Source organism: Gossypium hirsutum, chromosome D06 (assembly GCF_007990345.1).
Source record: "Gossypium hirsutum isolate 1008001.06 chromosome D06, Gossypium_hirsutum_v2.1, whole genome shotgun sequence".
Classification (NCBI taxonomy): domain Eukaryota; kingdom Viridiplantae; phylum Streptophyta; class Magnoliopsida; order Malvales; family Malvaceae; genus Gossypium; species Gossypium hirsutum.
In genome coordinates this window covers 7280046-7290578 of record NC_053442.1, presented here as the reverse complement: position 1 = coordinate 7290578, position 10533 = coordinate 7280046, and the positions used below count along the sequence as shown (strand labels likewise).

Sequence of the window (10533 nt, the reverse complement as noted above, 5' to 3'; positions counted from 1 at the left end):
ATTGTTATTAGATCAGTTATTTAATTTAAACATAAATATAAAATTATTACTTATCATATATAATTAATATAGTGTTGCTTTATAACATAATATTTGGGTCGAGTCAGGCTTGAGCCAAAAAAAATTGCCTAAGGCCTGGCCCATATACAAAACGGACCTTAAATTTCACTTAAACCTATTTTCTAGGCCTTGTAAATCCTCTTATTTTTTGAACCGATTTTCGTATGTCCTAACATGATAATTTTTTTAAAGGGTAAAACCGTGATTTCCATAAAACCAAAACTAAAAAAAAAAATCAAACAATTTGAATCAAATCAAAAAACATCTGAAAAACATCAAAAAACCATTGTTTCGATCTGCTATGCCCCTCCCTAGCGATGAAATGCGCCACCCAATTAGCTTCCCTTCTCACATGTTTGAATCTAATTTGATGAAAAGTCCTTCCAATGGATTTGATATCTGTAATGACTGAATCCAAATCTGCTCGGTAAAACCCTTCTTGGTTGATCTTCTCAATTACCATCCTAGAGTCCCCTTCAACCTCCAATTTGACAAACCCCGTCTCTTTAGCAAAAAAAAGCCCCTGATAGCATGTTGTAGCTTCTGCCAAGAATGCGTCTAAGATGTTGCCATGAAGAGTAACTCCACTTCCCATTACCTTTCCTCTTTCATTTCTAATAATAAAACTCGAACATGATCTCTTCGTTTGGATTTTGTAGGCTACATAAAAATTCAATTTAACCCACGAATCTTGTGGAGGTTTCTAGCAATCTGAGCCCACCGCCCTTACAACAGGTAATTTCACCTTTAACACTCTCAATTCATCAATCATGCTTAAAATTTTTGCCATTGTATTCTGCCTTGTTATTGAAATACCTTCCATCGCTTGTTTGTTACGAGCCCACCGATAGCCCAAATCGTTATGACAACCTTTTCCCAGATCCTCTCTTCTTTGTGTTGGACCAGGTGAAAAAACTAGTGTCACAAATTCTTCAAATTCAGATTACTAGCCTAGAAAAAACCTATACCTGCCCATATTTCTTTGACTTGATTACACTCTGCAACCACATGTAAGGACTCTGAAGCAACATTACACCGAGGATAAATTGCAGAATTTTTTATCCTCCGGTTAAAGAGCGATTGGCCTATTGGCAAGAAATCTCTTAAATCTCTCCACATCTTTATTTTAATCTTAATAGGTATAGAGAAGAACCATAATTTTTTATAAATTATCTGGGTATCCTCTGAGATTTCTGTATTATCATTTTGAATCATCAGCTCCTTATAACCACTACGTAGAGTATACTGACCTGTTTTCTCCCTACGTCACACTTAACAGTCTGCACATATGGCTTTAGATAAAAGAATGCACTTAATCGCCTCCACCTCTTTGGTGGAAAAGATGGTGGTAATTATCTCTTCTTTCTATATTCAATTTTCCTGATCGATTAGTTGATCCACTGTTTGGATCGAATCATTAATGGGATGTGTATTGATCTTGTTTCCAGCCAATTGCGGCAGCCAAGGATCATGCAAAATCGAGATATTCTCACTTGTACCAATGCTCTAACCCATCTGGAGCTCCAGCAATCCTCGTGCCGCACATATACTTTGCCAAGTATACGACAGGTGAGCCCCAAGTCTTGCTTCCCAAAAACTTGACCGAGGGTAGTATTTAGCTTTATAAATTCTAGCTAACAATGAATCCAGATTTATAACTAACCACCATCCTTGTTTAGCTAACAACGTAGTATTGAATTTCCCCATGTCACGAAAATTTAATCCACTCCTCTCTTTAGATTTGCATAGATCAGACCAACAGCTCCAGTGCAAACCTCGTCGGTTACTTCCCTTACCCCACCAAAATTTGTTCATTATTTTTTCCATGTCAACTCACAACGACTTCGGAAGAAGAAAATAAGACATGGCATAAATCGGAATAGCTTGTAGCACAACTTTGATAAAAACTTCTTTACCCGATTGAGAAAGCATTCGACTCCCCCACCCATTCACCCTTTTCCTCAACCTATCACTGATGTTTTGAAAAGTCTCTTTCTTCTTTCTCCCCACCATAGTAGGCAATCCCAAATACTTTTCCATACTCGAAACTGCTCTGACACCCATACTAATTGTCAAAAAATCTCGAATTTCAACAAAGCAATTAGAGCTAAAGAATATTTAAGAATTTTCCAAATTAATCTTCTGACCTGACGCTTTCTCGTAAGCCTCAATGAAACCCTTCACCAGCCTAAATCCATCCTCATTCGTATCGCCAAAGATTATGCTATCATCCACAAAAAATAACAAGTGGGTTACCCTCGAACCTCCGCTACACACACGAGCTCCCTTAATCAAACCATCCCTCTTAGCTAGTTTAAGGATTGTTGAAAAACCTTCCGTACAAATAAAGAACAAATAGGGACTCAATGGATCCCCTTGTCTAAGACCATGTTCTGGTTGGAAATGCTCACTCAATCTTCCATTAATCGTAACTGCATAAACGACTGAAGAGATACAGCGGTAAATCAACTCCACCCACTTTTCATCAAACCCCATATTCCTCATCATACCCGCAATAAAATCCCACTCAACTCAGTCATATGCTTTACTCATGTCTAACTTCAAAGCAAAAAAGCCATCCTTCTCTTTTCGTCTGTTTTTAAATGTGTGTAGGATTTCATAAGCCGCAAGAATGTTATCAAAAATAAGTCGACCAGGAACAAATGCTCCTTAGGCTTCATCAATACATCCATCCAATACCATTTTAAACATGTTTGCAATAGCTTTCACAATAATTTTGTAAAGCACCGTACATAAATTTATGGGCCGAAAAGATGTCATACACTCTGGCGATGAAACTTTAGGGATTAAAACAATGGTTGTAAAATTAACCTCATTTAACTGAACCTCTCTGTTAAGCACTCCAAGACAGAATTTTGTGACATCCCCACCTACAATTGCCCAAAATCTTTGAAAGAACACTGCTTGGAAGCCATCGAAACCCGGTGCTTTAGTTCTCCCCATTTCTATGACCACCCTACTAACTTCGTCAGCTTGGAAAGTTTCCAACCGCATACTGTTCATCTCTCCCGTTATTGTTTTCTGCACCCCTTCGAAAATTTCTCGAGCTCCCCTGCACCCCTCACTAGAAAACAATCCTTTAAAATAGTTAGTAGCAATCCGCATCAAATCCTCTTCCTTATCTTTCATCGACCCATCTTCATCCTTTAATCCAACAATCCTATTTTTACGACGCCTGCACGAAGCACAATTATGGAAAAAACTAGTATTTTGATCCACATGCCTTAGCCAATTCACTCTTGCCCGTTGTTCCAAGTATAGCTCTTCCTTATCAATCTCTAAATTCTGCTCTAATTTGGTCTGAATCATCGCCTCAATGATCTCATCTGAAGGTTCTTCCGTAGTTAAATTATGCAAACGCTCTGTTAATTCCTCCATAATCGCCCCTCTCTCCTTCTTCAAACGACTTGTCCACCTTCTCAGCCCCTCCCCCACTATGTTTCACCTTTCAAGTACGGCCGCATTTTTATTGGAATCCCACAAAGTTTTAACTTTCTCATAACATGAATCTTCTAATAGCCAAGCCGTTTCAAACCGAAAATGACCTCCCAACCTAAAAAAATTGCTTGAGCCAGTTGATAATCTGTATCCAAAAGCAAGGGGCAATGATCCGAAATCGTATTATTAACATGAGTAAGACTGTAAGATAGAAAAATCTCAGACCAAGCTCGATTCGCCACCTCCTATCAAGTCGCTCTCTAATATTATTAGCCCCAAAATTTCCTCTTTTCTCACGTATACCAATGACCACTAAACCCTAGATCCACTAGCTCACATTCTTTCAAAATAGACCGAAAAGCCTCCCTCTACCTATCATCCCTCAACTGACCTCCCTGTTTTTCGGAGCTAAACAAAATCTCGTTAAAATCCCCTATAACAGCCCAAGGCAAATCGTTATTCACGCCCAATTGTTTTAATAAATTCTAAGATTCAAACCTCCTCCGGCTATTAGGAATACCGTAGAACCCCGTTAGCCTCTATTTTGTATCATCATCATTATTATCAATAACAACATCAATGTGATTTTCTAAAAAACTCATAACAGTAACATTCACTGAATTACATCAGCTCAAAGAAAGACCCCCTTTTGATCCTTGGGCTAAAACATCGAACCCATTTACAAAACCATACTTCCTTCTTATTTTTTTCCATCTTTGTCCTCTCCACTTTAGTCTCCATAAAGAAGGCAATTTGGGGATAATATTTTTCAGCACATACTGAACTCTCTGAACCGACCGTGAGTTCCCTAGCTTACGGACATTCCAACTAATTATTTTCATAATGCTAAGCTAACCTGCCCAGCAGGTTTAGCCGATTGATCGATTTGGCCTTCCTCTACCCCATTTTCCACCTTAACTCCTCATTAGAAGACCCAAAAGAATCATTATTGGGCCTAGGTCTCTTTTTCCCGTCTCCTACAATAATGGGTCGATCTTCTTCACAGAAACCAACCTCCATCGAATCTGTTTTATAGCCTGCATCATTCAGAATCTGTTTAGACTTTCCATATAAGTTAAACCCTAAATTTGCTCAATTGTTCCTTATTAGATTAATTCTGAATAGCTTCATTCCATCTTTCTCGCCCTTATTTCTAGCAATTCCTTAAGTTCTTCCCTAAAATTCGATTGAATCCTTTAACCAGATACTGTTTCCCGCCGCCGCCCGTCGTGGCGGAGCTTTCAACGAAATATCCCATTCTAGAGGAAGCTCCTTCCTTCCTTCCATCAATCTTTTAGGACATCAATTTTCACTATGTTTTAATTTTCCACATAAAAAATAGAAAGTTGTCAGCCTTTCATATTTAAAAGTAGTGAAAAACTCTTTTTTTGCCACAACAAGTTTCATTTTCCTTTTAAGAGATTGTCGGATATCAATTTTTACTCTGATTTGCATGTAATTTCTTAACCCTGCCGCAATAGCTTTGACATCATAGTCCACAAAAGTTCTAATGAAATCTCCAAACTGTTTAGCTATTATTGCCGTAAACATTCTAGGTGGCAAATTATGAATTTGAATCCAGAATTCTGTGAATAACAAATCCACTTCCTGGGGGTCTTCACCTTGTTTTAGATGATGAAAAACAAGTAAGTGATTGTTGAAGGTCCATGGAGCACCCTTAACCACCCTGTCAAAATCCATTTCACAGTAAAATTGAAACACAAAACGTTTCTCCCCCACCCCCGTAATAGAGATTCCCCCCAAAGGGTGCTACATGTTTGCTATCACGGTCCTCATTGACTGGAAATTAATTGTAGTTGTTGTTAAAAAGCATCCTACCAAACACAGTTCTAAGAAAGGTTCTCCCGCCACCACTTCCTTTTCAATCTCCCAAGCCTCCGTCTCCCTACTGTCCCCTCCTCCATTAACCGTAGGTCTGCTAACTCATATTCCATGAAAGACGATAACACAAAACTCACAGCAAAACCACTAGAACAAACAGACACCTAATGCTACACAAGGAGCATACTATCAAAACTTAAAAAATTGGTTTGTGTCTATTTAAGTAAAGCTTGAGATCCAAAAAAATTGAGCATTCAAAAAAAAGTTTGATTACTCTAACATGAGAATTTTAGTTGTGATAATAGTATTGGATTTAATATGTTAGTTGTTTATATAATCTAGATTCCAAAAGGATGCAATACATCAACTCTCAAGGAAATAAGATAAATTACCTTAACATGGAATAATGTTTTACTGAGAAGAAAAGCATCGACTGAACTTATTCTAACCACAGTTCTAGTGGCAACAGGAATAAAAGCTTCACTCTTTATTGCTATTCATTATTTTATTTCATTGCAAGTTTACTATTATTCTAATTTTATGCATTCCTTTTCTAATTTGGAGTGTCAAAATGAATGAATTGATATGTAATTTTAGTTAAATTTTTATGATTTTTTTTAATTTGGAATGCCAGCATCTATAAACAATTTTTTTTAGGAATTATCAAAATAAATATTTAATTGTAAATTTATAATTACATTTTAATTTGGAAAAAAAAATAGCTTTATTTGGGTTGAGCCGAGCAAAAATCCATATTACCTTATTCTATATAGGGTTGGGTTTAGAGAAAAATTCAAGCCTATATTTTGGGCTAGGTCATGCTTAGGCAGAGACATCTAATTCTAATAACTATTAGAATTTAAAGTACATCAAAACTTTATCTTGATCATGATGGACATCCACTTAATAAGATATTCATAACACTCCCCCTTGGATGTCCATTGGTAGATAATGTGCCTCGTTAAAACCTTATTAGGAAAAACCTTATGGGATAAAAAACCTAATGAAGGAAAAAAAGTATACAATCTTCTATTACAAGCTACCTCGTTAAAAACCTTTACCAGGAAACCAATAGGACAAAACATTGGTTAAAGGAAAAGAGTACAACTTGTTTTTAGACTCCCCCTGATGGCAACATTACATTACATTTTTGAGTTGATGCATTCCAATCTTGTGTAGTAGTCTTTCAAATATTGAAGTTGGCAATGCCTTAGTAAAAAGATCTGCTAAATTATCACTAGAACAAATTTCTTGAACATTTATATCACCTATTTTCTCAAGAACATGGGTAAATAATAATTTTGGTGAAATATGTTTCGTTCTATCACCTTTGATGTAATCACCCTTCAATTGAGCTATACATGCTACATTATCTTCATATAAGATAGTTGACATCTTTTCTTGTAAAGGCAAATTGCATATCTTTTGGATATGTTGGGTCAATAACCTTAGCCAAACACACTCTCGACTTGCCTCATGCATTGCAATTATTTCTACATGATTGAAGAAGCGGCAAGTAGTATTGCTTTGTTGATGCCATGACATGGCAGTACCCCCCATATGTAAATAAATATCCTGTTTGAGATCAACCTTTATGTAGATCTAATAAGTATCTAGCATCAACATAGCCAACTAATAGGGATTTTGAATCATTTAAATAAAATAACCCCATATCAATAGTCTTTTTGAGATATCTAAATACATGTTTAATTTCATTTCAATGTGTACATGTTGGAGAAGAACTAAATCTTGCTAACAAGTTTACAGCGAAAGCTATATCAGGTCTTGTGCTGTTTGCAAGATACATCAATGCCCTTATGATACTAAGTATGGTACTTCAGGACTAAGAAACTCTTCATCATTCTCGCAAAGACGAAATTGATCTTTATTCACATCTAACGGTCGTACAACCATTGGAGCACTTAATGGGTGTGCTTTATCCATGTAAAATTTCTTTAATATCTTTTCTATATAATTTGATTAATGAACATGAATTTTATCTTTTAAATGCTCGATTTTTTAGCCAATATAAAACTTTATTTTTTCAAGATCTTTCATTTAAAATTTTTTCTTTAAACAATTTATTGTATTTTGAAGCTCTTCAGGAGTTTCAATAATATTTAGATCATCAACATAAATAACAATTATCACAAAATCTTATCCAAACCTTTTTATAAAGACACATGGACAAATTGGATTATTTTTGTAACCTTATTTCAACAAGTATTCACTAAGATGATTGTACCACATGCTTCCAGATTGTTTTAATTTATATAAACTTTTCTTTAATCTGATTGAGCAATTTTCTCAAAAAACTCTATATCCTTCTGGGATTTTAAATCCTTCAGGGATTTTCATATAAATTTCACTATCAAGTATACCATATAAATAGGATGTAACAACACCCATTAGATGCATGTCAAGTTTTTCACGTACTGTCAGACTAATAATATATCTAAACGTGATTACATCCACCACAAGAGAATATGTCTCTTCATAATCAATGCTGGGCCTTTGGCGAAAATCCTTGTGCTACAAGGCGAGCTTTATATCTTACGACTTCATCAATTTTATTTTGTTTTCACACAAATACCCATTTATATCCTACCGACTTTTACACTTTTAGGTGTTTGGACTACAGGTCCAAAAGCTTCACGTTTAGAAAGTGAACTCAGTTCTGCTTGAACTGCATCTTTCCATTTTGGCCAATCTTTTCTATTTTTACATTCCTTAGTAGATTTAGGCTCAAGATCCTCTTTTTCTTTTATTATTTTAATAGCAATATTATAAGTAAAATTGTTGTCGACAACTACTTTTTTTTTCGATTCCATTTTTTTCTCATATTGCCATAACTTATTGAGATCTCTTTATTTTCATCATTTCCATTTTCAGTTTTAGGTACCTGAATCTCTTCTTGAGTTTTATAACTAGTTATGTCATGGGTCTCTTCAGGAACCCTCGCCTCCACTATATGACCATCTTGAATGTTTGCTCCTTTACTTTTACGAGGATTTTTATATTTAGAACCGACCGATCTTCCATGCTTCAGGCACAGATTACTTTCTTTTGCACTCATAGTTCGCCCTATTAGGACATCAATTCATATTTGAGCATTTTCAGCTGGTATGTGAGATTTAATGAATCTGGCAATTGATTTGTAAAATGAACCATCTGTTGAACTTCTGGTTCACATTGCTTTGTACGAGGATCTTAGACATTGATAATTCATTTCAAGTATTTTACTAATCCAACTTTTTATTCTCTCCCCCTAATGTTGGGAAAACTGACAACTCATGTCATAACTAAATATCGAATTAATAGCTCAAAAATATTATAAGGAGACTCATATCAATATAGATTATCAATCTCTTATGATCACTCATCTTTGTTCATTGTGGTGAAGCAGTTGGAACATATACTGCATATCCAAAAATTGTAAGATGGGAAATATTTGGCTCTTGACCAAAAATCAATTGTAATTGGGAGTATTTATAATTTATTGGCTTGATGCGTACAACATGTAAATCAATACGATCTCATGCTGAAATAGAAATTCTTGTTATCATAAGTAATGATTTAGCTATTAGTTGGAGGCATTTGATAAACAATTCAGCTAAATCATTTTGTGTGTGAACATGAGCTACAGGATGTTCAACTTTTATCCCAATTGACATGCAATAATCATTGAAAACTTGGGATGTAAATTCACCAACATTAACAAGATAAATTGTTTTAATTGCATAATCTGAAATTAATCATTTAAACAATCAATCTCGCAAACGACAGGTTTCAAGTTGATAACGCATGTGATTATTTTGTACATTCATCTACCAAAATCATATAATATTAAAACTATCCACATGGTGGATGAATGGGCCCATATTCATTTCAGAAATGCAAGACATTATATCTCACTTCAGCTAGTGAGTGTTTAAGAATCAATTTTCATTGAGAACAAGCAACTAATGAGAATTCTTTAAATTAAAGAATCTTCTGGTTCTTTAATGAATGTCTAAATGAATTCTCAATTAATTTTCACATCATATTAATCCAGGATGGTCTAATTGGTCATGCCAAGTAGTAAACGCATTTGTATTAGTAAACTTCTGGTTTACTTTAACATGTGTTTCAATTGTACTAAATTGTAACAAATTGATAATTTTATTATCATTCCTTTTAATTTGTACCCACATATAAGTATTATTGTGACAATTACTACTGGAAATATCTAAATCAATGTGAAGTCTATAATGCCACCAAGTCAATAAATATAATTTCCAAATAATTATATGTAGTATTCGCTTTAGGGAATATGCCAAAATCTTCAAATGCCAAAAAATCTATTAATAGCAAACTTTGAGAGTGGATATTATTTTCCAGGTGTACAACAAGTACATAACCAATGACTTTTCATACGTAATTTTTCTCTCTTACAAGTTCTCATCAGTAATATTTTACCACGTAATTTTAATTGAGAACTTATTCTGAATATTGTAGAGTTATACTCATAGTTTTTTAAAAAAAAACTTGCAACTTTAGGTGCATCCAACCATAATAAACTTTAGATAGAATCATCATATTCTATTGCTCATGAATAGATCTTTCATAGTTAAATATTTTGCTTTCAACCCTTTAATAGGGATGATGACAAAAGAATATCACAAATATTATAAATTAATAATCCAATCCCTTTTTTTGTTCATATGAAATATAACATTTTCCTCGTTCACAATCTCAATATGAAATCCATTACAAATAACTTTTAAAAGTAATGCATTAACCATCACAAATTTTGTATTTTTTAGATAATGATATATTAGCTCTTCTGGAGCTTTCAACTAATTTTGTACAATTAAATATTGAAATAATATTTGTTTGTTTCAGTACCAAATAAGATAAATATTTTCTATCTATAATGATAGAATTCATTACTACATTTTCATATCCTTCCTCAAAGAATATTAACAAAAACAAAATATTTAGGCATACGCCACGTATATGGCCAATAATATTTCACATCACATTGATAACATAAGTTATCTTTACCCTTTGAAGAGTTATCTTGAGAACTCTTATGGTTCTCTTATTTATTACTATGTCCCCACTTTTAGTAGTCCATGAGTATATCTTTTATTTTCTTTATGCTTACATTCACTTCGGGGATGCAAAAAT

At 34.3% G+C, this 10533-nt stretch overlaps 1 long non-coding RNA gene across 1 annotated transcript; it reads left to right on the top strand.

The window, feature by feature from the left end:
• The first annotated feature begins 303 nt into the window (after positions 1–303).
• On the top strand, positions 304–7404 carry LOC107901369 (uncharacterized). Its single transcript, XR_001685238.2, has 5 exons — positions 304–638; positions 720–795; positions 1340–1408; positions 1509–1629; positions 7144–7404. It is a non-coding gene; the product is annotated as an uncharacterized lncRNA (long non-coding RNA).
• Positions 7405–10533: the final 3129 nt, after the last annotated feature.